The sequence below is a fragment of the Hipposideros armiger genome, unplaced genomic scaffold (assembly GCF_001890085.2).
Source record: "Hipposideros armiger isolate ML-2016 unplaced genomic scaffold, ASM189008v1 scaffold_5, whole genome shotgun sequence".
NCBI classification, from domain to species: domain Eukaryota; kingdom Metazoa; phylum Chordata; class Mammalia; order Chiroptera; family Hipposideridae; genus Hipposideros; species Hipposideros armiger.
This window is the reverse complement of record NW_017731355.1, coordinates 6,889,771-6,895,752: the sequence shown is the minus strand read 5'-3', so window position 1 is coordinate 6,895,752 and position 5,982 is coordinate 6,889,771. Positions and strand designations below refer to the sequence as shown.

Below are 5,982 nucleotides of genomic sequence, written 5' to 3'. Positions count from 1 at the left end.
AAAAAAAATCTTTAAAAAATAAAAAAATAAATAAGAAAGCTCTTTATGTCATGACATGACAAGATCGCCTTGATAAAGTAAATGAAAAAAGGAAGATGTTTTTAGTATAAGTACAATGGGTACAGTATGCTAAAAACTATATAAAAATGAGCAGGAGAGAAAACATGTGCAGTATTTATTTACATATGTATGCACACATATCTCTGGAAGGATAAATAAACTAAAAGTATTTATTGCCTATAGGGAAGAGAATTGGATGGCTGGACACTAGAAAGGAAAGGAAGACTTCCTATCAGATGCCTCTTATATTTTGTTGAAATCAGTATATGCAATATGAATAGATTACCTATTCAAAATTTAAATTAGAAAAAAGATTGTAAACTAAACAGGAAAGAGATTATGTAGGCTGACTGGAGTTACCCACCAAGTCAGTGAAGATGCTCTGATAACATCAGTGGGTCTCTGCAGAACCTTTCTTTTTTTTTTTTTTTGACATACGCAGTGCCATGAATTCCAATCATTCTAGAACCATGGTGGTGAATTCATGGCATTCTACTTGACCTAAGGGGCAGGATGAGGGAGTGATTTCACAGTCAGGTGGGTTGTGAATGCAGGTGTGTGGTCAGCTAGACCAGAGCTAACCTTACATTGTCTCCAAGTGAAAATTTATTTTACTTCAAGTCATGGTGAGGATTCCTTAGAAGGCCTTGCAGGAACCTTGTCTAGTCTCAGACACCCTGTGAGTAGGATTGCCAGATTCAACAAGTAAAACTACAGGATGCCCAGTTTCAATTTGAATTTCAGGTAAACAACAAATCATTTAAAATTAAGATGTTTTTCAAATACAGCAACTGCTTTTCCATTATTTGTCATTTACGCAAAATTGAAAATTAACTGGGCGTCCTATATTTTATTTAACAACCCAACTTCTAAAGAGCTCCCTTAGAGGTCACGTGGCCGCCATGGACCAGCAGGTGAGGACAGACGGGCCCACGCAGACCTGAGCATGCCTCCACTCACAGCCACCATCACTCTCCCTTTCCTAAACACTAAGCATACCCTCCTGACAGGAAAGACTAGAGAGCTGAACAGATTTGCATGGCAAGGCATGACTTTGCCCAGGCGGCGTCACTATCCAAAGACAAAGGTACATGGCTCCAAGCTAAAGTAAGCCTCTAAGCTCACATCTAGCCCTCGAGTTTCTCCTGAAGGTAATATGTGGAATGCTTTAGAAGAATTTGGAATGGGGGTGGGGAGTGTCGGGCAACCCAGAGAAATGTTCTCCCAACCCAGGTAATGAACATATTCCTTTCCCTAAATACCGTTAAAGATTTTTTTTTTAAATCTTTAAAAAAAAACCCTTTAAGCTGACCTCCTGCCAAAGTACACATCAATTATACAGCTTCAGTCAGGCGGATGCTCGAGGAAAGGGGGATAATGTTACACCCAGCTGGGCACTTTGTAGTTAGCACAAATGTAATATAAAGCACAGCAGAGTTCGTCAAGTGTCTGTCTGGATTTTCAGTTTTCATTAGCGCTATAATTAAAACCACATTTTCAGCTCTATTACCTGTAACAAGAAAGGAATGAGAAATGAGGTTGTCAAGGTCAGGCTTTTCCAGCTATTTATACTGAGTATCTGCAGGCCACAAGTTGTTGAATTTGGTGTAAACCAGAGCGATGGTTGAATGTCGCACAAGGACCCATCCTGTGTGGCTTGAAAGGCACACTTATGAGGTCACTTCCTTTGAGTGGCCACTGGGCCATGTATGTCTACAGCACATGAGGACCAGGAAGACAGGCAGTTGGGTAAATCCACTCTCGGCTACAGTGACTGGTCCCAGGGATAGTTTCTCTCCCATGAAGACCAAGCTTGTCACACATCCTAAAACAGTCCCAAAGGCTGTCCACATAGACACTTGTTGAGGATAAGAATCCTAAAAATCTAAAGGCCACCTTCTTCCTACCTTGACTGCAAATGTGCAAGACAGGGCTTAGTGGGGATGAAAATGTTAAATCTCCTCTGCAGCACTCCCTCACCTGCCCACACACTACACAGAGGCCTCACTGTGTGTGGCAAATCATGGCGGCCTGGCCTTCAAACCAGACCTAGAACCCAGCCATGTCTCACCACTGTGTGGTCCATGGCACCACCATCTCTCTCCTGAATTCTGACAAGTCTCCCTGCTATAATCTGAATCTGTGTGTCCCCACGTATGTTGAAATGCTAACCCCCAAGTGATGGTGTTAGGAGGTGGAGCCTTTGAAAGGTGATTAGGCCATGAAGGTGGAGCCTCATGAATGGGATTAGTGCCCTCAGAAAAAAGACCCCAGAGCGCTCCTTTGCCCCTTTCATCCTGTGAAGACACAGTGAGGGGATGGCCATCTATGAACCAGGAAGTGGGCCCTCACCAGACACCAAATCTGCTGGCACCTTGATCTTGGATTGTCCAGCCTCCAGAACTGTGAGAAATAAATTTATGTTGTTTATTAGCCACCCAGCCTATGGTATTTCGTTATTGCACCCAAATGGACTAAGACACTCCTCCTCCAACCCCCCGCCACACACACACACCCCATAGTCTATTCTCAACAGAGCAGCCAGATCATGTCACCACTCCTCTACGCAAAGCTTTCTGGTAGCTTCCAGCTCTCTCAGAGTAGAAGCAGGCGCCCTCACAGCAGCTCTCAAGGCCCAACTCCTTCTAGCCTCATGTTACTTCTCTCATCATGCCCTCCACTACTCTCCCCCTCCCTCTCCATTCCAGGCACCCTCCTTCCTCAGGGACTTTGTGCTTGCTGCTCCCTCTGCCTGGAACTCTCTTTCCCCTGCCATCTGCATGACTTTCTCTTACTCAAAAGGCACTTTTTTTTTTCCAGTAAGGGCCTCCCCGATCACTCTACTTCATAATGCAAACAACCAGCACCCCACACACGCTGGCAACCATGGCATTCCCTATTTCCCTTCTCACTTATATTTTTTCTCCATGGCACTTAATATCATCTGCTCCATAACATATTATTTATGTATTTATTTTCTTTAAATGTCTGTCTCTTTTCACTTCCCAGAATGTAAGTTTCTTGAGAACAGCGATTTTGTCAGTGTCTGTTCACTGCTATATCTCCAGTACTTAGAAAGAGCCTATTATGTAGGCATTCAACAAATGTTTTTGAATGAATGAATGAATCAACCAATGCAATTCAGAGATGGCTCAAGGCAGCACCAAGTGGGCCTTCTTTGGGTGAGTGATCATTAGGTCCCTGTGGCTCACCCAGCTAGAAAGTGCAGGAGCCATCTTCTTTAGGACGCCCCAACCCAAAGGTGGGTCTCAGGCAAGTACTTGTTCTCTGGGCAAACCTCAAAGTAGATGAGACACATCCTAACTCACCAGGACTGCCCTTGGAGAGCAGTATATCACAGTGGACTCCCCTCACCATGTGGGAGGTAGAATGTTCTCCATCAATACTGGCCCTCTTGCATTCCAGCCCAGGCCCTGGGCCAACTGAACCCAAGCACCAACTACTTGGCTTTGATGGTTAATTTTATGTGACAACTTGGCTGGGCCATGGGGCTCAGGTATGTGGCCAAATATTATTCTGGATATTTCTGTGAGGGAGTTTTTCAGTGAGGTTAACATTTAAATTGGTAGACTTTAGTAAAGCAGATTGCCCTCCCTAATGTATATGGGCCTCATCCAATCAGTTGAAGACCTGATTAGAACAAAAGACTGACCTACCCTGATTAAGAGGGAATTTTGCAGCATATAGCCTTTGAACTTGAACTGTATCATTGGCTCTTGGCTGGGTCTCCAGCCTATGAGCCCACCCTTCAGATTTTGGACTTGCCAGCCTTCCATAATTACATAAGACAATTCCTTAAAATAAATCTCTTTATATAGAGGTAGACATTGATATAGACATAGATATTACCTACTGGTCCTCTGTCTCTATGGAACCCTAATACATGGCCTAAGCCATTCAGAGGCAGGAAAATTACCATCTTACAAGTGCCAGCTGCTCTGAAAGATTGAGCTTCTGTCACTGACAGAAATTCTTCCCTCCATCCATACACAAATGCTTACAAAACCTCTAGGCATTCCAAAGGACACCAGCTGGACACTTCCCTAGCCCAAAGGGCATAAGAGAATCCCATATTACAAAGACTGATGTTCTGCTGCTGTGCTTAAAACTGCAATGAATATTTATTCATGTCATTGTTGTGAACAATTCTAACAGGTGCAATAATATTAACTCATATATTGCATGCAAACATTACAGGAGCACTTAGAGCAAACATGTGGCTAAAACTAAGAAGCCAAATAGAGAAGAGAGTGGCTAAGAAAATGGGCCCAAGGATTCTAGTCTCTACTCCGCCACAAACTAGCTGAATAAAATGTGTCCATTCCCTAAGCCTCAGTGCTTTCATCTCATGGGGTGATAATAGTAGTACCTATCTCACAAGGTTGTAATAAGACCTTGTAGTAAATGAAAAAAATGCAGTAACACACACATCCTCATGCCTGGCACATGGCCCATGTTCCATGAATGTTATTGTTATTATTGCTATAGCATGATTCCAGCCCTAAAGAGTCTTCTAAAAGCCCAATGCAGCACTTGGTTGAATGGGATTAAATCACTAAGCAAGTGAAACACAGAAAAAATGTGGAGAAAACCTGGAGTCCTGAAGAGCTGTTGCTGGAAATGTAATGAACGGGAAGCTGTTGCACTTGAATCTAGAAGCTTTGAATGGGAAGAGCTCTTACAGATCATCTTGCCCATAGAGGAGTCTCTTCTACAACAGTCCCAGAAGTGGTCACACCACCATATCGGTTCTCTCCACAGTGACAGTGAGAGGCTGAGATTGTTCCATTGCTAGGCAGATGGAACTGAGAAGAAACTCTAGTTCTTTCCATGCACAGTGCAGCCATGGCTCATGGTCCTAAGAAGCATCTGAAGCGTGTAGTGGCTCCAAAGCATTGGATGCTGGATAAACTGACCAGTGCATTTGCTCCTCGTCCATCTACTGGTCCCCACAAGCTGAGGGAATATCTCCTTCTCATCATCTTCCTAATGAACAGACTGAAGTGTGCTCTAACAGGAGATGAAGTAAAGAAGATCTGCATGCAGCAATTCATTAAGGATGATGGCAACGTCCGAACTGATGTAACCTACCCTGCTGGCTTGATGGATGTCATCAACATTGACAAGACCAGAGAGCATTTACGTCTGATCTATGACACCAGAGGTCACTTTGCTGTTCATTACCACCTAAGGAGGCCAACTACAAGTTGTGCAAAGTGAGAAAGATCTTTGTGGGCACAAAAAGAATCCCTCACCTGATCACCCATGATGCTCGCACCATCCGCTACCATGATCCCCTCATCAAGGTGAATGACACCATTCAAGTTGATTTGGAGACTGGCAAAATTACTGATTTCATCAAGTTTGACACTGGTAACCTGTGCATGGTGACCAGAGGTGCCAACCTGGGAAGAACTGGTGAGATCACCAACAGAGAGAGACACCCTGGTTCTTTTGATGTGGTTCATGTGAAAGATGCCAATGGCAACAGCTTTACCACCCAACTCTCCAACATTTTTGTTATTGGCAAAGGCAACAAACCATGGATTTCTCTTCCCCATGGAAAGGGTATCTGCCTCACCATTGCTGAAGAAAGAGACAAGAGACTAGCAGCCAAATAGAGCAGTGGGTGAAATGATCTCTAGGTGTCATGATTGGAAGAGTCTTTGTCCCTAATTAAAGATAATATAGTAAAAAAAAAAAGAAGAAGAAGAAGAAGAAGAAAAAAAAGAAAAGAAACTCTACAAGTTATTCAATGAGAATAAGTACTAAAGTAATCACACAAATACATATATACCTGGAAGGAAATAAAAGGGTGCTTTAATGGTTCAAACAAGGTGGGTCTGAAATGTCCAGAATAGGCAAATCCATAAAGACAGAAGGTAGATCAGAGGATGTCAC

The 5,982-nt window shown here is 43.3% G+C and overlaps 1 pseudogene; it reads left to right on the top strand.

Moving 5' to 3' along the window:
* The first annotated feature begins 4,926 nt into the window (after window positions 1-4,926).
* On the top strand, window positions 4,927-5,714 carry LOC109384728 (40S ribosomal protein S4, X isoform-like; annotated as a pseudogene).
* The last annotated feature ends 268 nt before the right edge of the window (window positions 5,715-5,982 follow it).